Here is a 20,895-nt window from a genome sequence, read left to right as displayed (position 1 = left end):
TATAATTCTATAGATGTGAGAAAGGTTGCTGCTGATTAGAAGTGGAAATGTAATCTCGCTCTTTAAGCAAGAAGGAAGAGGGACTTCAAGTCTGCATCTCCATTTAATGTGATCATGCAATCTCAGTATCTCATTCCCAGCCTCTCCGCATAACCCTTGATCTCTTTAGGGCCAGGTCCAGCTCCCTTCTTGAATATACTGAATAAACTGGCCCCAACATCTTCCTGTGGGGGAGAATTCCACAGGTTCCCAACTCTCTGAGTGAAGAAATTCTTCCTCATCTCAGTCCTGAATTGCTTACCTCCTATTCTTAGACTGAGACTCCTAGTTCTGGACTTCCCCAACATTGATTATCTTTGAAACCCTACAGCGTGGTCGGTGTTGAACCCTTTGGCTCAACACCGACCCTCCGAAGACCCATTTCCTTCTGACTAATGCACCTAACACTATGAGACAATTTAGCTTGGCCAATTCACCTGACCTGCACATCTTTGGACTGTGGGAGGAAACCCACGCAGACACGGGGAGAATGTGCTAACTCCACCCAGGCAGTCACCCTAGGCTGGAATCGAACCTGGGTCCCTGGTGCCGTGAGGCAGCAGTGCTAATTACTGAGCCACCGTGCCGCCCCATTGAGAGTGAAGATTAATGATATGACAAAATACAGAGCCCCTGTGGGTAAGTGGCATTGTGAAGATGATCAGCCATGACTTGAATGGTTGGACATTGTCTATGGGTAGGATGGTCTCCCCCTGTTTCTATGTTCTAAATATAAACTGAATTCTCACAGCATCCTGACTTGACATGCACTGCACTGAATCACAACGATCAGCACATAAAATGGACAACTGGGCTTTCACAATAATAAGATACAACTTGACTGCAGCATTGAAAAGAAGTGACAGTACTTCAGTGGTGTAAGAATTAAATAAAGTCCATTTGGAAATATTTATTAATGTTGGACTTAATTGCATGACTCTGGTTAATGGATAGAACAATAAATTTTCGTGCAATAGCAGCAACATCATCAATAATTTGTGATTTAGTGAGACAAAATTTATCGTGTCATGCAAAATGTTCCCGAAGGGTACAATCAATTTTTAGTGCTCATTACACTTTGCTAATTTTAGAGGCATTGGAATAAGAAATGCCTTTAGCTGATAATTGCATTGAAAATAAGTTGTACGTTCATGAAAGGGAGAAGTGCAAGGTTCGAGCCCCACTGTGTAGAAATAGGTCTAAAGAGATAAAGTAGCAGAAACCAAGAAGTAGGCTGCCTAACTTAATGATAATGGATGAGAATCAGAACGTCTCTTGATTCAGATTGCAAATGCAGCCAATAGATTGATGTGTCCAAAAAGCAAGCCTGAAGCATAGTGGTGTTGAATATAATGTTTGACTGCTGGGTTTTCAAACAGTGTGGATTGTATCAAAGAGTGAATTTTGAACCATTGGGTCTGCTTCCAGCAAAAGTGAGCTAAGAGGGAGATGATGACATGCTGATATTTTCACCAGACTAGAAGAAAGTGAGGACTGCAGACGCGAGAGAGATTAGAGTCAAAAAGTGTGGTGCTGGAAAAGCACAGCAGGTCAGGCAGCATCCGAGGAGCAGGAAAATCGACATTTCCAGCATGAACTCTTCACCAGGGTCTCTGCTGGACTTCAAATGTTTTAAATTTATATCAATGATTTAGATGTGGGAAGTGATTGTGTGGTCACTAAATCTGCAGAAGGCGCAATGATAGGTTTTATGGATTGGGTCAGACTCCATCAAAACACTTCAAGAACGTAGCCCAGACCCTAAGTTTACTTGTTATTTTAAGCAGGTGTGAAGTGAATATTCCAGGAGAGAATCAGTTGGTCAAACCATTTCGTTTTAAACAAAACAGGGTGTATTTACAAGATTACTGAATGAAACACAAACAACAGAAAACAGAATACCGAATAACTTCTCCGATCTGAAAACCCAACAGACTACCCCAGTTTAAAGATACTGTTCTAAACACTTGCAACAATCCTCATTAACACCCCTTGGCACAAAAGATAAAATCAAACGCAGGGTCTTACAGGATAGAACTCGGAGAGAGAGTGCCAACCTGAGCCTGCTTCTTTGGGTCCCACAGCCTTTTCCACACTACAGCTAGAAACCAAACCAAACCAGAGAAAAGCTGAGCTGGCAGAACTGGCCACTTCTTTTTCATTGTACAAATGTATTTTTTAAACTTGAAAGCCTTCTGCCTGAGGCAGTCTCTGTTAGCTTTTGCCAAATTGGCCCTAAAATCCTTCACCTCCAGACTTTTTGGAGTCCATGTCATTTACGACTTTTATGAAAGAAAAAGCCAAGATCTGCATAATCTTGTTGAAGGAGCAACTTCGCCACATTAGGAAAGTAGATTGTGAAAAACAAAAATTGGAGAGGATGCAGACAGTTAAACGTAGATTGAGGGAGTGGGAAAAGTGCTGGTAGTATAATGGAGGGAAAGATGAAATTGTTCACTTTGGGAGGCGGAATTAAAATATAGATTGTGACTTAAATGCAGAATGACTGCAGAATGCTGAGGAACTGAGGGTTGAGATGTTTAGATTTATGAGTTATAAGAAGTTAATATGCACATGCAGCAAGTGATTAAGAAGAATTATGGGATGCTACCCTTTACTATAAAGTGAAATGAATATAAAGGTAAGGATGCCATTCCTCAATTAGATATAGCTTTGATAAGAACACATTTCAAATATTATACAAACAAAAATGCAGAAAAATGCAGATACTGAAAATCGGAAACATAAGCAAACATTCAGAGAAAATCTCAGCAGGTCTGACAGTATCTGTGAAGAGAAAGTAGATTTATTCTTTCAGGTCTAGTGACCCTCTTCAGAACCATTAACTCTGCTTTCTGCCCACAGATGCTGCCAGGCCAACTGAGCTTTTCCAGCAATATCTGTTTTTGTCTTGAAAACAATGTTCAATTTTGATCTCCTTATTGAAGAAAGGATGCAACTGTCTTGGGGGTGGTTCAGAGGTGATTTCTACTAGACTGAAAAGTGGAATGAATGGGTTGCCTTTTGAGGAACAGTTAGACAGACGGGGCTTACTTCCACAGGAGTTTAGAAGGATGAGGAAATCCTGAATGGTCTTGACAAGATGGTTGTGGAAAAAAAAATCCCTCTCAATGGATGAGTCCAGAACCAAGGGATCATTGTTTAAAAATAAGAGACTGCATAAGGGAGTGGAGGCACTGAATCTATGCAGTATGGGAGCAGGCCATTCGGCCCATCGAGTCCACACCGACTCTCCAAAAAGCATCCCCCCCCCCCACCCTATCCATGTAACTCGGCAATTCTCACAGCTAATCCACCATAACCTGCATATTCCTGGACACTGTGGGTAATTTAGCATGGCTAATCCACCCTAACCTGTGTATTTCTGGACACTATGGGTAATTCAACATGGCTAATCCATTTCAACCTGCACATCCCTTGACACTATGGGAAACTTAGCATGGCTAATCCACCCTAACCTGCACATCCCTTGACACTATGGGTAATTTAGCATGGCTAATCCACCCTAACCTGCACATCCCTTGACACTATGGGTAATTTAGCATGGCTAATCCACCCTAACCTGCACATTCCTGGACACTATGGGTAATTTAACATGGCCAATCCACCCTAACCTGCACATTCCTGGATACTATGGGTAATTTAGCATGGCTAATCCACCCTAACCTGCATATTCCTGGACACTATGGGTAATTTAACATGGCTAATCCACCCTAACCTGCATATTCCTGGACACTATGGGTAATTTAGCATGGCCAATCCACCCTACCCTGCACATCTTCGGACTGTAGGTGAAAAGGAGAAAGTGAGGACTGCAGATGCTGGAGAGTCAGAGTTGAGAAGTGTGGCACTACAAAAGCACAGCAGGTCAGGCAGCGTCCGAGGAGCTAGAGAGTTGACATTTTGGGCATAGTCCCTTCATCAGGAATGTGCAAACTCCACACACACAGTCACCTGAGGCTGGAAACAAACCCAGATCCCGAGCACTGGGAGGTAGCAGTGCTAAACACTGAGCCAACCTTTACTGTGGATAAATGGTTTCTTGTTCAGGAAGGTAGAAAGGTAGACAGGAATCTGGAATTTGAAACACAAACAAATCAGCTATGATTTTATTGAACAATGGCATAGGCTTTGGGGCCAAATGACCTCCTTCTATTCTTGATTTGTATTTTCTCCCCCCATCCCTGGAGCTCACCTTCGGCAGTGAGACAGGATGCCTGTATTTTTTTTGGATGAACCAAGGAGAAAATGAGGCCAGGACATCATTGCATGAGGCAGCTGTTGGCCTCCGTGCTCACTTTACACTTTCTTGCCAATGAGCAGAAACTATTTACCATCCACTTGTGTTTAGGTTGGGAGCTCAGTATAACAGTCAGGACTGAGAATGCAGGTTGAGCAGTGTAGAATGGGAAATGTTTACCGATGATAGTTTTTAACAATTGCACATGTACCGCAAATGCAAGACAAAATTGCACATAACTGCTTAGAACTAACAGAGTGACACCGTTCAGAAGGCAAAGCCATTATCTACAAAGCCTGGTGTGCACTGGACAAATCTTTGTGACTAAATTGTTCACAGAGTTTGAACTGATAAATGTAAAGGCTGCTTGAACTTAGAGGTAGCAGTATAATAATTTCATGATCTCCTAACTCCATTCACATCAGAAAATGCTGACTGGCATCAGTATGTGCAGATGTTCCATTACTCATTGGTCATAAATACTGTTAATGTTTTCACAGTTAGTGGTATTAAGTATAAATTGTGACCATGCCATGCTTACTTTATACTGAATTTCTGATCATGCATGTGTTCAACTTCATATCAGCTGTAATATGGGCGGCACAGTGGCTAGCACGGTTGCCTCACAGCGCCAGAGACCCGGGTTCAATTCCCACCTCAGGCGACTGTCTGTGTGGAGTTTGCACATTCTCCCCGTGTCTGCATGGGTTTCCTCCCACAATCCAAAAATGCGCAGGTTAGGTGAATTGGCCATGTGTTAGGAGAAGGGTAAATGTAGGGGAATGGTTCTGGGTGGGTTGCGCTTTGGAGGGTTGGTGTGGACTTATTGGGCCGAAGGGCCTGTTTCCACACTGTAAGTAATCTAATCTAATCGTGCTGTGACATCTATATTGTTGCTAATTATTACGTAACATTAATAGGAGCATGCTAGATATTTCTCTCCAACCTGTTATTATTAAGATATTTAGCAGAATCCTTTATTCAAGATTACTTGCATTATATAGTCTGTGCCATGGAGATTGTTCACCATGGAGTACAGTCCATGGCAAAAACCTGGCCAGCACTCATTGTCCATCCCTAGTTCCCTTTGGGACGGTGGTGGTGAGCTACCTTCTTGAACTGCTGCAGTCACTGTGCTGACAGTAGATCACAATGTCATTAGGGAAGGAATGCCAGGATTTTTTCCCAAACACAGTGATGGAACAGTGATATATTTCCAAGTCAGGATGGTGAGTGGTTCAGAAGGGAACTTGCAGGGGGTGGAACTTCCATGTATTAGATTAGATTAGATTCCCCACAGTATGGAAACAGGCCCTTTGGCCCAACAAGTCCACACCAACCCTCTGAAGAATAACCCACCAGACCCACTACCCTCTGACTAATGCATCTATTGCCATGAGCAATTTCGCATGGCCAATTCACCTGACCTGCACATCTTTTGGACTGTGGGAGGAAACCGGAGCACCCAGAGGAAATCCACACAGACACAGGGAGAATATGCAAACCCCACACAGACAGTTGTCCAAGCTGGGATTGAACCTGGGACCCTGGTGCTGTAAGGCAGCAGTGCTAACCACTGAGCCACCGTGCTGCCCTTGCTTTTTTTTTTGAGATGGAAGTGGCCTTGGATTTAGAATGGGGAAGGAGCCTTGGTGGATTTCTGCAGTGCATTTTATAGATGACACACCCTGTTGCTCTTGGCAGTAGTGGAAGGGAATGGATGTTTGTAAATGTAGTGCCAATCAAGAGGGCTTCTTTGTCCTGAATAGTGTTGAGATTTTTGAGTGTTGTTGGAATTATACCCATCCAGGCAATGGGGAGTACTTTGTTATACTCCTAACTTGTGCCTTGCAGATGGTGGACAGGCTTTGGGAGTCCAGAGATGAATTACTCACTGCAATATTCCTGGCCTCTGATCACCTTTGTGTTTATGTGATGAGCCCAGCTGAGTTTCTAGTAAATGGTAACCCTCCAGGATGTTGTCATTGAATATTAAGAGGTTGTGGTTTGATGTTCATTCTGTTAGAGATGGCATTTGTGTGTGATAATTATTATTTGCCACTTTTCAGCCCAAACCTGGATTTTGTTCAGGACTTGCTACATTTGGGCAAGGAATGCTTTAGTATCTGAGGAAGGGAGCATGGTGGTAAACATTGTGCAATTATTGGGTGGAACATCCCGACTTCTGATATTAGGAGGGAAGGTGATTGATGAAGCAGCTGAAACTAGTTGGGACTAGGCTGCTAATCTGAGGAATGGTGGCACAGTGGTTGTGTTCCGACCCCTGAACTAAGAGACGGGAGTTCACATCCCACCTGCTCCAGAGTGATAACATCTCTGAACAAGTCGGTTAGGGGAAAAATAGATTAAACAAATAATCTGAGAAATTCACATCGGGATGTCCTGGAACTGAGATGACTGATCTCCAACAGTTGCAATTTTCCATTGTGCCAGCTATGGCTCCAAATAATGGAGAGCTTTCCCTCTGATTCCATTGACTCCAGTTTTGCTACAGCTCCTCAAATGCAGCCTTGATGTCAAGCACAACCTCTCTCATCTCGCAAAGTAAGCTCTTTTCTCCCTGTTTGAATCTGGAGCTGAGTGCCCTTGGGGGAACCCAAACTGAGCATCAGTGAGCAGATTATTTCTGAGCAATGTTGCTTGCACCATCCATCCCTTTGAACATGGGGATGTTATTGTTCCACACTGTACTCCTGACTGTGAAATTCACCCACTCTTACCCCTCGCCATAGGAATATTGGAAGGAATTGCAGGTCGATAACCAGCCTGTTCTCCCACATCCGCACATGATCATCAAATCCCAGTGAGAGATACAAAGATTCTGCCTAGTAAGTTGAAGTATTACTGTAGTCTTGCAGCTCACCTATTCATGAGGTACACATTCTAGTGTGAGGAATTGGAAGCTAGGATTGATGACAAGTCCCAAGACCTGGAGTCTCTTCTGGGATTGTAACTCGTCATCTGAGGATTGTCCCTGTGAAACAGGAATATACGGTCACCTTCCCTTCCTCAGAAGGTTGCACTCTCATCTTGAATGTGTTCTTGCCTCTGCACACATCTACCCCAAAAGTAATCACTGAAAGAAAAACACACCTAACCTCTGAAAATATACCACGATCACAATGTTTCCAACCTGGAGAGCTACACACGAGTTTATAACTAAGAAGAACAAACATACCCCTGACCCTGAAAATGAAATTGCCGTAATTCTATAAATTTGTAATTTCTATTCCTTTAATAAAGGATGGAGCAGGTGTGAGATGTGATTTATTTATTTCTAATAAGGTGGGAATGGAAAAGCTACTGAAAGGAAGGTGAATGGCCCTAGGCTATGTGCTATTGCTGTCTGGAGCTCCTTCCTTGTGTGATATGAATGTATATTAAACCCAAATAAACAGTGAGATTACTTCTCCTGGACATAAATATTGAAGCATAGAGTGATAGAGCTCCTTTTTGCTGATTAAAATGGAGAACAATACTGACATTCTGAACTTGGACAAGTTCATTGCCAGTGCTGCACAGTTTTATTATCAAATCCTCTCTCACACACTTTTTTGAGGGGCAATTTGTTTTAACATCATTGTCCACGGTCAGAAGGATGAAGATAACTCCATTCATTTTAAAACCCCTTAAAAAGCAGGTAGAAACAAAGGTCTAGTGGTACTGTTACTGGACTGTTAATCCAGAGACCCAAGGACTGGGGTGGAAATCCTGCCATGGCAAATGAAGGGAATTGAACTCTGGACTTGCATCTATGTGTGACTCCACAACCACAACAATGTGGATGACTCTTAACTGCTCACTGGACTAGATAGTGGTCACCTCATCCTGTGAATGCATTTTTGAAAACTAACCAAGGAGTACAAGATTAGGTGTCAAGCCCTGAGGACTAAATGCAGCGGGGCAAGGTATTTACTGACCAGATACAAGTGATCAAGGTCACATCTCCAAATGTGTAAGCCATCAACTGACCATTAACCTCATTCACCACATCACTCACCCACTAATAACCTTTATCAATCAGGAGCCATGGCCATCATATGCATTGTTGAGACCCTGCCTTTTTATTATTGTGGGTTTTTAAAAAAAAATGTGGACTGAAATATGAAAGAGATATTTTAATACCAGTGCTTTGTAATGATTGGTGCATGGTTTGAAAGGGAAGTAGCCTGGCACTCATGGCAAGCAATGTTTACACAGTTGTTTGAACAAGCAGTGGTCGCAGACCAACTGGAGCTGAGGAATTCTGTCTTCAGGTCGAGCCTTGGCTGGCAACACGGAGTTGATTGCTTGACCGATATATAACAAGCTATCAATGAGAAAAGCCTTTTGCCTTCTAATAACTATGTGATTAGATCTCAGACAACTGAACAGCTTCAGGCTGAGAACATAGTACAGTGAAGTGACCAGATCTCCACCAGTTCAGAACCTGTCTCTCCATTCTCTACAGTCATAGAGTCATACAATATGGAAATAGACCCTTTGGTCCACCCAGTCCATGCCGACCGTAATCCCAAACTAAACTAGTCCCCTTTACCTGCACTTACCCCATATCCCTCCAAACATTTGCTATTCATGTATTTATCCAAATATCTTTTAAATGTTGTAACTGGACCTGCATCCACCTCTTCCTCTGGAAGTTCATTCCACACACGACACACTTTCTGTGTCAAAACAAATTGTCCCTCATGTCTTTTTTGAATCTTTCTCACCTTAAACATATGCCCCCTAGTCTTGAAACGCCCCACCTAGGGAAAATAAAACTGCCATTTACTTTATCTAAGGCCTTCATGATTTTATAGACCTCTGTAAGGTCACCCCTCCTGTGCTCCAGTGAAAAAAGTCCCAGCCTCTCCCTATAACTCAAACCCTCCATTCACAGTAACATTCTGATAGATCTTTCCTGAAAGTTTATCTTGCCTTCAGTGGTTGCTGCATATTGTGATGTTTATTTGATTAGTGAAGTAGCCACTCTGTGTCTTTTGCAAACAAGTGGAAGCATTGTTTCTTTATTCATTCAGGGGATGAAGGCATGTGTGTATTGCCCATCCCTAATTACCCAGAGGGCAGTTAGGAGTGAACCACATTGCTGTGGGTCTGGAGTCACATGCAGGCCAGGCCGGGTAAGGATGGCAGATTTCCTTTCTGAAAGGGTGTTAGTGAACCAGATGGTGAACATTAGTGAAGTGTGTGGAAACGAAAGATCAAGAAGAAGCTCTCAGATCAGCAAGAACCGACTCAACAGATCTTGTAAACAAAGATGATCGACTGCTTTCCCAGCTTCCAGCAATCCCTGATTTATTTTCCTGTCTATTTGTGAGTATGCGTGTGCATTTGTGGAAGAGGAGGACATTTATAAAGTAATTAGCGTTTTTATTTGCTGTGGTTTATAACTGTTTAGTCTCCAGAGTCTAACTACTTGTAATGAACAGTAATTCTTGTTAAGTGCAGAAACATAGTCTGCGCTTTACATGAATCTGGGTCAGAAAATCAGGCAAATTGGGGAACCTACTGTATTCGTTTTAAAAGCTTTAAGTCTGGTGATAACTCTGGGAGCAGCAGTTGTTACAGGAACATTTGAACCGGGGTAGGCCAATTACATCGATCATGTGGTATTTCAATGGAAATGTTTGGAAATAGTTAGTTGCTTGAAGGGACTGCTCTAAGAGAAATTCCTAAAGCCATGTCACTGACTGAGGACTTTGGTAGTTTGAATTAAGACCATAAGAAAGGAAGACCATAGAAGTAGGAGTGGAAGTAAAGCCATTCGGCCCGTCGAGTCCACTCCACCATTCAATCATGGCTGACGGGCATTTCAACGCCACTTACCCGCACTCTCCCTGTCTCCCTTAATTCCTTAAGATATTAAGAACTTATCAATCTCTGCCTTGAAGACATTTAACGTCCCAGTCTCCAAATAACAATGGGAAACACCAAACACTGCTCAGTTGATATCAACAGCCAGATGAACCAAAAGAGAAACTACTGGCAAAATTCAGCAAGTCTGGCAGCATCTGTGAGAAGAGAGCAGAGTTAGCATTTTGAGTCTGGGGTGACTCTTCATCAGAACTAAGTTTCTCCAGCAATTTCAATTTTTGTTACAATTCTCCAGCATCCACAGTATGTCAGCTGTAAACAGCTGATGGCTCCTTGAAATAGTACTTACTGGTGATGGTCTCTGCAAGCACTTAACATGTGTTCATCTGGCTAGGAGCAAAGGGGCATTGTGACACAGAGTTGACATAAAACACTAGTTAGCATTCTTCTGTCTGATAAGAACAAAGGCCTTGAACAGAGTACGGCAGAGCTACATATGAATGGTTCCAGTAATGAGGATCTTTGGTTGTGAAGATAGATTAGAGATGTTAAGACTAGTTTCCTTTTAGAGAGGCGATTTAATTGAAATGTTCCAATTCATTACAAGGAAGGTGATGGCCTAGTGGAATTATCGCTGAACTGTTAATCCAGAGACCACAGATAATGTGCTGGGGACCTGAATTGAAATGGCACATGGCGGAATTTGAATTCATTTAAAAAAAAGATCTGGAATTAAGAATCTAATGATGACCATGAATCTGTTGCCTATTGTCAGAAAAACCCATCTGGTTCACTGATGCCCTTTAGGAAGAAAACTGCCATCCTCACCTGGTCTGGTCTACTTGTGACTCCAAACCCACAGTAATGTGGTTGACTCTGAACAGCCTTTTGAAGCAATTAGGGATGGGTAATGAATGCTGATCTTGCTAGCGACACCCTCATTCTGTGAATGAATTTTTAAACAAGTCATGAGAGGTCTAGTTAGAGGAGATGGTCCCAATCATAAAAGGATCAAGAGCTTGAGAGCACAGACTTATATGAGACATATAAGGTGCGAAAAGGGATTGATAAAATAGAGTTACAAAGGATATTTCCCCTTGTAGGGCAATCTAGAATGAGAAGTCATAGTTTAAGGATAAGTTATATCTGATTTAAAACAGAGAAGAGGAGGGATTACTTCCCTCAAAAGGTTGTGAATATGTGGAATTCACTGCCCCCGAGTACAGTGGACGCCAGGACATGGAGTACATTAAAGGAGGAGATAGATTTTCAATTAGTAATGGGTTGAAGGATTATGGGGAGGGGGCCGGAAAGTGGAGTTGAGGTCCAGAGGAGATCAGCCATGATTGTGTTGAATGGCAGAGCAGGTTTGAGGGGCTGAATGGCCTTCTCCTGCTCCTGGTTTTGTTTACTTATTGACTCATAGGATACGGGCATCGCTGGCCAATCAACATTTACTCTTATGTTGGTTGGCCAACAAATGAGGGAAATCTTCCTGAAGCAGCAAATTTTTAGGATGTGGAAATCTTCCTGCAGCAGTGATTGTTTAGGATAGGGAAAGTGCTGTGTGAGAGTGTGATGGAGGCAGATTCAATCAAAACATTCAAAAGGCCTTCTGCGTCAAGCAGCACTTTACCAGCACTTCACTCAATCTGCTCTACTATATTCCCTGCTCACAATGTGGCCTTCTCTACATTAGGGGAACAAAGTGAAGACTGGGTGACCGCTTTGCAGAACACCTATGTTCTGTCTGTAGTAAATACCCTGAGCTTCCAGTTGCCTGCTACTTCAACACACCACCCTGCTCCCTGGCCTACATCTATGTCTTGGGCTCGCTGCAGTGTTCCAGTGAAGCACAGCGCAAGTTGGAAATACTGCACCTTATTTTCCCCTTGGGACGTCTACAATCTCTGGACTCAATGTTGAATTCAACAACTGTAGAGTCTAATTAGCTTCTGTCCTTTCTTTACCCAAGCTCCCACACACCCAGGCCTTGTCCTCACATGGGCTGCCACCACAAATGGTCCATTGTCAGCCACTCATGGTCCCCATTCACAGCTTTTCATTCTCCCAGGTTGGCCTTTGGCTGCCCCTTTGTCTGCCCAACTGTTTTTTTTCTCTTTCTCTGGGCTCCATGTCCACTTAGTGTTTACTCCTACTCCCTCCCACCCCCAACCCTTCTTTAGCATATCCATCAACTTTCCTCCTAGCTACAATCAGCTCTGAGGAAGAGTCAATGGACCTGAAATGTTAATTCTTCTTTCTCTGCACAGATGCTGTCAGACCTGCAGTGTTCTTCAGGCAATTTCTGATTTCCAGCATCCACAGTTCTTTGGGTTTTTTTTTCCTATTAGAAGGCAGCAAAGTGACATTCAGTGTATTGTTCATGCAGACAGTCTCATTCTCCACTGTAGCAAATCTGTCATTCAGTGCATCCATCAGTCCAAACACATTCCTGCTCCTCTGATGTTGCCTGACCTGTGTGCCTTTCCAGCTCCACTTTTTATCAACTCTGACGTCCAGCGTTTACGGTCCTTACTATCTCCAAGTCCAAACACACATTTCTCACTCATGCAAGTGATTGTGAGAAAGTAATAGGAGTAAGCTAGTTTGTTCCACACTGGGTTTTAGCAGAGGCATCCTTACTCGATTTCATTTGGTATTTTCCTGTTCCATATTTCTGAATCTCCAATTCTGCAATGAGCCATTGTGGGTGAATGAGATCCTGGGCCTCAGTGACAGGTGGTTAAACCCTTTGAGTAAATTTCCAGCTTTAGCATTTGGGCGTGCCTTTTCCTGGGGGCTGAGTGAATAGGGGTGGAGTTGAGGGGAATTCCCCCCAAATGGACATTTTGCTGGGGACTCTGTGAACTTAGACTGACTGCCACAAGGTTTGATAATCAGAGGATTTCAGAAAATTATCAGCCAAAGGCCCAAAGGTGAGATGATTTTAATGCATCAAGATTTTTCTCTTAATTGACTTGTGGGATGTGGACATCATTAGCTAGATCAGCATTTATTACCCGGGCCTAGTTGCCCCTTGAGAAGGTGGTGGAGAGCTGCCTTATTTAACCGCTGCAGTCCATGTTCTGTAGGTTGACCCACAATGCACTTAGAAAGGGAACCCCAGGATTTTGATCCAGTGACAATGAAGGAATGGCGATGTATTTTCAAGTCAATGGCTTTGAGGGGAACTTGCAGGTGGTGGTGTTCCTATGTGAATGCTGCCCTTGTCCTTCCAGATGGGAGTAGTCAGAGGTTTGGAAAGTGCTGTTTAAGGATTTTTGATGAATTTGTGCAGTGCATCTTGTAGGTAGTAAACACTGCTGCTGCTGAGCGATCATGGTGGAGGGAGTGGATGCAGTACCTATCAAGTGGGCTGCTTTGACCTGAATGGTGTCAAGCTTTCTGAGTGTTGTTGGAGCTGCATCTATCCAGGGCAAGTGGCGAGTATTCCATCACACTTCTGATTTGTGTCTTGTAGCTGGTGAACGGGCTCTGGGGAGTCAGGAGATGAGTTACTCGCCTCAGTATTTCCTGCCTCTGACCTGGTTTTGTAGCCTTTGTATTTATGTGGTGAGTCCAGTTGAATTTCTGGTCAATGATAACCCCCAGGATGTTGATAGTGGAGGTTTCAGTGATTGAAACACCATTGAATGTCAAGGGGCTGTGGTTAGATTGTCTGTTATTGGGAATGATTACCTGCCATTTGAGGGTCATGAATGCTACTTGCTGCTTGTCGGTTCAAGCGTAGATATTGTCCATATTTTGTTGTATTTGAACACAGACTGCTTCAGTATCTGGATTAGTGGTGCTGGAAGAGCAGAGCAGTTCAGGCAGCATCCAACGAGCAGCGAAATCGACGTTTCGGGCAAAAGCCCTTCATCAGGAATAAAGGCAGAGAGCCTGAAGTGTGGAGAGATAAGCTAGAGGAGGGTGGGGGTGGGGAGAAAGTAGCATAGAGTACATGGGTGAATGGGGGAGGGGATGAAGGTGATAGGTCAAGGAGGAGAGGGTGGAGTGGATAGGTGGAAAAGAAGATAGGCAGGTCGGACAAGTCCGGACAAGTCAAGGAGACAGTTAGTGAGCTGGAAGTTTGAAACTAGGATGAGGTGGGGGAAGGGGAAATGAGGAAGCTGTTGAAGTCCACATTGATGCCCTGGGGTTGAAGTGTTCCGAGGCGGAAGATGAGGCGTTCTTCCTCCAGGCGTCTGGTGGTGAGGGAACGGCGGTGAAGGAGGCCCAGGACCTCCATGTCCTCAGCAGAGTGGGAGGGGGAGTTGAAATGTTGGGCCACGGGGCGGTTTGGTTGATTGGTGCGGGTGTCTCGGAGATGTTCCCTAAAGCGCTCTGCTAGGAGGCGCCCAGTCTCCCCAATGTAGAGGAGACCACATCGGGAGCAACGGATACAATAAATGATATTCGTGGATGTGCAGGTGAAACTTTGATGGATGTGGAAGGCTCCTTTAGGGCCTTGGATAGAGGTGAGGGAGGAGGTGTGGGCACAGGTTTTACAGTTCCTGCGGTGGCAGGGGAAAGTGCCAGACTGGGAGGGTGGGTCGTAGGGGGGTGTGGACCTGACCAGGTAGTCACGGAGGGAACGGTCTTTGCGGAAGGCAGAAAGGGGTGGGGAGGGAAATATATCCCTGGTGGTGGGGTCTTTTTGGAGGTGGTGGAAATGTCGGCGGATGATTTGGTTGATGCGAAGGTTTGTAGGGTGGAAGGTGAGCACCAGGGGCGTTCTGTCCTTGTTACGGTTGGAGGGGTGGGGTCTGAGGGCGGAGGTGCAGGATGTGGACGAGATGCGTTGGAGGGCATCTTTAACCACGTGGGAAGGGAAATTGCGGTCTCTAAAGAAGGAGGCCATCTGGTGTGTTCTATGGTGGAACTGGTCCTCCTGGGAGCAGATACGGCAGAGGCGGAGAAATTGGGAATACGGGATGGCATTTTTGCAAGAGATAGGGTGGGAAGAGGTGTAATCCAGGTAGCTATGGGAGTCGGTGGGTTTGTAAAAAATGTCAGTGTCAAGTCGGTCGTCACTAATGGAGATGGAGAGGTCCAGGAAGGGGAGCGAGGTGTCAGAGATAGTCCAGGTAAATTTAAGGTCAGGGTGGAATGTGTTGGTGAAGTTGATGAATTGCTCAACCTCCTCGCGGGAGCACGAGGTGGCGCCAATGCAGTCATCAATGTAGCGGAGGAAGAGGTGGGGAGTGGTGCCGGTGTAATTACAGAAGATCAACTGTTCTACATAGCCAACAAAGAGACAGGCATAGCTGGGGCCCATACGTGTGCCCATGGCTACGCCTTTGGTCTGGAGGTAGTGGGAGGATTCAAAGGAGAAATTGTTAAGGGTGAGGACCAGTTCGGCCAAACGAATGAGATTGTCAGTGGAAGGGTACTGTTGGGGACGTCTGGAGAGGGAAAAACGGAGGGCTTGGAGGCCCTGGTCATGGCGAATGGAGGTGTAGAGGGATTGGATATCCATGGTGAAGATAAGGCTTTGGGGGCCGGGGAAACGGAAGTCTTGGAGGAGGTGGGGGGCGTGGGTGGTGTCTCGAACATATGTGGGGAGTTCCTGGATTAGGGGGGATAGGACAGTGTCAAGGACACTGCCTTTATTCCTGATGAAGACGCCTCATCTTCCGCCTCGGAACACTTCAACCCCAGGGCATCAATATGGACTTCAACAGTTTCCTCATTTCCCCTTCCCCCACCTCATCCTAGTTTCAAACTTCCAGCTCACTAACTGTCTCCTTGACTTGTCCGGACTTGTCCGACCTGCCTATCTTCTTTTCCACCTATCCACTCCACCCTCTCCTCCTTGACCTATCACCTTCATCTCCTCCCCCACTCACCCATTGTACTCTATGCTACTTTCTCCCCACCCCCACCCTCCTCTAGCTTATCTCTCCACGCTTCAGCCTCACTGCCTTTATTCCTGATGAAGGGCTTTTGCCCGAAACGTCGATTTCGCTGCTCGTTGGATGCTGCCTGAACTGCTGTGCTTTTCCAGCACCACTAATCCAGTATTTGGTTTTCAGCATCTGCAGTCATTGTTTTTACCTTGCTTCAGTATCTGAGGAGTCGTGAATGGTGCTGAACATTGTGCAGTTATGAGAGAACATGCCCACTTCTGACCTTACAATAGAGGGAAGCTTACAATCTGGAATGTATAGACTCAGCTGCAAATCTTGAAAAGAAATTGAATCAATGCTAGAAGGGGAGAAATTTTCAGGGATGTAGGGAATGAGGTTCTTTAACAAAGACCAGAATAGACACCATGGGCTGAATGGATGTCATCTGTGTCATGGGATACTTTTACATCCCTGCCCCCTCCACCCAAAAATGAACTGGACCATCACTGTGAGAAATAACAATAAGGACACCTTCCTCACCAACGAGAGATGTATCATTTTACATGAAACTAGGAATGGAACTGTTCCAATTAACAATCTCGATAATAATCCACAATAATAAATATCCAAAGGCAAGAAAGCACAGCCACAGGTAGAAACTGGAATAATGACCATCGCAGTGAGAACCAAGGAGTTGTTGGTGAATGAGCTTGCTTAAACTATAAGCATTCCCCATGCACTCAGTGATGCCTGTTTAACAATCCAATGATTCCCTCATGACAACGAAGATCAAGCTAATGTTGAAAATCAATCCCAAAGCTTATTTTGATCTCCAACAGGTGGGTTTCTTTTTGTCTGTTTCCTTTCTCTAGTGCCTGTTTCCCAGCTTCCCTTCTCACCAGGGTCACATGCTTCTACTGCTCCTGCACCAGTTCAAAACTTGTACCTTCTTCCCTCCTCCCCCTCTTCAGCAAAACTCCTGAAATACTGTCTCCTTAAAGTCCACTTGCGTTAATCTTGTCATGCAAAACGTAGATCGGGTCTTCCATTAATTGAAAAAAAATGCTTTTTTTTCATAAAATGTTCCCTTTGAGTATGTCTCCTAAGCAACGATTCAGAACAATGCACACATTTAATGGAATGCAAATAGGTTTGCTGCAGATGGATTGGCAAAGAGAATGTTTAGATTTTACATTAGTATTGCTCCATGATGAGCCAACAGGATGAAGTCATTCATCTTACAAAGTGAAACCTTCCAAGGCATTTAACAGTCACCATTATCAAATGAGATTTTGCACTAAGACACGTCAGGTCTTATTAGGGCAGGTTGACGAAGGGGTAAGCTTTAAAATGTGTTTTACGTAGGGATGGGAGTGAGAGGGGTAGAAAGGCAGAGAGGTTTAGAGAGGTAAATCCACAGTTTAGGAGCATCTAAGAGAAGAGAAAGAGATGTAGTGATTGGAACCAGGGCCAATTGGATCTCATTGACTAAGTGATCCTTAGCTGGTGTTGTTAATCTGGGCTGATCAGGGAGCAGTGGCTAACAGATCTAAACAGGAGATTCAGAAGGTCTGTTCGTTCTAGGGACTGGCTCTGAGCTGGCTGGTCTGAGTCCATGGGCTGCGCATGTGTAAATAAAGGGTGACTTGGTGACAGGATACCAGCCTCTGTGCAGTTATTTTGGTGGAACAATTAAAATCAAGGACATTCAAGGGGTCAGATGTCTCGGAGGGTTGTGTGGCTGGAAGACTGTTCATAGTTAATGAGTTTGAGGCCATAAAGATACTTATAAACAAAGTGGAAAATTTTATAATTGACGCATTACTATGTTAGGAGCAAATCAGTGAGTGCAGAGTTGATGGGACTTGGTGGGAGTTGGGACATGAGCAATAGATGAAGACAACCGCACAGTATGCTGGAGAAACTCAGCAGGTCTGGCAGCATCTGTGCAGAGTGGAACAGAGTTAACATTTTGACAACTGCAAGGTGTCTGAAAATGGGGTTTTAAAAATATTTTTGACAGAGGCAGAAATGCAGTGCAAAAGACAAAAGGGGTGTTGATGGAGAAGAAAGAGAAAAAAAGAGGGATTTGAAATGAATGTAAAGAAAGATGTGAAAGTGTGGGAATGGGTCCTCTGTATGAAGAGACGCAAACAAGACAAGGCTGGTTGGGGGTGGGGAATAATGAGAGAGAGTGAAAGAAAAATGGATAATGAACATAATGCAGACAGCTTTTGAAGTTACGGAATTCAATAGAGAGACCTCGAGGCTATAATGTGCTGAAGTGGAAAATGAGGTGTCGTTTCTTGAGGTTGCATTGTGCTTCATTGGAACATTGCAGGAAGCTCAGGACAGACAACCCTGAGAGGTTAGGCAGGATAATTAATCAAGACTAATATTTGAATAGTGAAGAATAATATAGTAATGAAGATTAGGGAATTTGTCAGCAAAATTAACATAGCAGGAATGATGAAGATTGCAAGAACCTACCTTTAACTTAATATTCAGTGACCCTGCTTCTATCACTCTCTGGGGAAGAATGTTCCACAAATCTCTTTGTCTTTCTACCTCTCTCTCTCTCTCTCTGTCTCTGAGAGAAAAGGAAAACGATTCTCCTTGTCTCCAACTTGAATGGGAGATGCTTATTTTTAAACTGTGTCCCTTAGTTCCAGTCTGTACCAGAAGGGAAAGCCCCCTCTCAGCATCCACCTTGTCAAATTTCCTAAGGGTTTTATATGTTTTAATAGAGCACCTCTTATTAATTGGTGATGGTTACCAGTCCAACCCATCAAACTCTTCCTCAAATTGTGACTCCATCTTTCCTGAAATGAGTCCATTGATACCTTCTGCTTTGAATGCAATTATATCCTTTTCTTTATTAAGGAGCCAAAAAACGTTGGATTGAATTAGCTTTATTGTCACATGCACTCAGATGAGTGGAGCGAAAAGTTTATAAGTCAATTAAATACAACTTAAAATAAAATTTAAACAAAAAGCAAATGAAACAACTTGAAGTATAGTGCATTGAAAAATTCATGGTCATGTTTTAAGTGGTTAATGTTTGGAAACAGTTAAAGCACTAAGCCTGATTTCTCCACACAGATGCTGCCAGATCTCCTGAGCTTTTTCAGCAATTTCTGTTTTCGTTTGGGATGGGATTGCTGAGCTGGAGATATGGCATTTACACAACATGTCGTAATCAGTCCAGAGGAATTACTTGTTTCAAAAATTAGAACTCAATTAGATTATAGCATTCAGTGAACTCTAAAAGGCTATAAAACCATGTCAACTTCATCAGATCAAAGAAGAAATAATAACTGATAGATACTTAAACTAAAAGTCAATTTAAGGACAGGTCAGAGTATGCTGCATCATTGCAGAGATGAGTGTAGCCTCTGGTTTCAATTTAGTTGTGTGTTTGGCGGGAGAGGAGTGAGTGGTAATTTGAAACTAAGTGAGTGCTCGAGCAGAAGGCCGAAGCATAGCACTGTTGGCAAAGTCCAGATCATTAGGGTTCAGGAGAAGTCATAGGGAAAGGTAGCTTCATGCCATGGAAAGGGTTTATGGTGAAAAGGAAGTCCTGAGCAACTTTGATAGTTCAGTCCTGCAGAGAGTGGGGTGAAATAGCACACAAGTGATATATGGCTGATGCCCCTGAGAAAGATTAGAGTTTAGAGAAACTCAGTGGCCATCCTGGTGAAACTAGCTGTTTGATAAAGCTAAAATTGTGTAGGTAATTCAATGCCTGAGGGCAGATCCAGGAGTCCTGGTGAATGTGGTCTCGTGAGAAGAGATTGAACTACCATGACATCAGGAATAGATTAGATTAGATTACCTACAGTGTGGAAACAGGCCCTTCCACCCAACAAGTCCACACTGACCCTCTGAAGAACAACCCACCCAGACCCATTCCCCTACATTTACCCTTTCACCTAACACTATGGGCAATTTAGCGTGGCCAATTCACCTAACCTACATATTTTTGGGACTGTGGGAGGAAACCGGAGCACCTGGAGGAAACCCACACAGACATGGGGAGAATGTGCAAACTCCACACAGACAGTTGTCTGAGGCAGGAATTGAACCTGGGTCTCTGGCGCCGTGAGGCAGCAGTGCTAACCACTGTGCCACCCATGAATAATTGAAGCAGTTTGAGTTGGAGAGCATTTGAGGGTGCCCGAGGCTAAGATCTTCAAAAATTGAAGATTTGGAATTCCTTTATGAAAGAGTCAGTGTTGGTGACCAATGAGATTTGATGACTCACACTGTCGTTAATGACTGGGGCAAGACCTATGAACTATTTAAAGTGCAGTCCATATGGGGTATTTGATGACCATGATTTATCATTTAATTCAAGCTTATCATGAATATTAGACTCCCAGTTGATGAGTTGGCATCTAAGTATAAGAGACTGTGATATAGGGAGAGGGAAATTATCTTGGTCCATTGTTCCAGGAACCTAATGTCACATCCTTAGACTCGATACATTAGATTTGGCCCATGGTCAGGGACCAGAGAGTGTGACTATGAATGGGGCTGGTACTGAGATCCAGGTGGTAGCAGTGGAGAGGTTTCAGCCCTGGCAATTGTCCAACAGGCCTTGTAACTTGTGGAGAATCAGCTCAGGGTTTCAGAGAGAACGAGTAAGCTGAATGAGGCATCATGGAACAGCAAGCCATTCAAACAGGAGAGATGAAAAGGAATGTAGCTTTCGCAGTGAGCAATCCGATTGTAGCAGGATACACACTGTTCTCTGCAAACTGGAGCATGAGACCTGCTGTGTAGCCTGCCAGTGTTATAAATGCTGTATGCATTCAGATTACGAAGCCCTTCCATTCTCTCTCTTGTTATCTATTTTTCTTTACTCTCACCTTGCTTGCTGGAGTATTCTCATGTATCTCC

The sequence above is a fragment of the Chiloscyllium punctatum genome, chromosome 5 (genome assembly GCF_047496795.1).
Source record: "Chiloscyllium punctatum isolate Juve2018m chromosome 5, sChiPun1.3, whole genome shotgun sequence".
Lineage (NCBI taxonomy): Eukaryota > Metazoa > Chordata > Chondrichthyes > Orectolobiformes > Hemiscylliidae > Chiloscyllium > Chiloscyllium punctatum.
Note: the sequence above shows the minus strand (reverse complement) of the source record.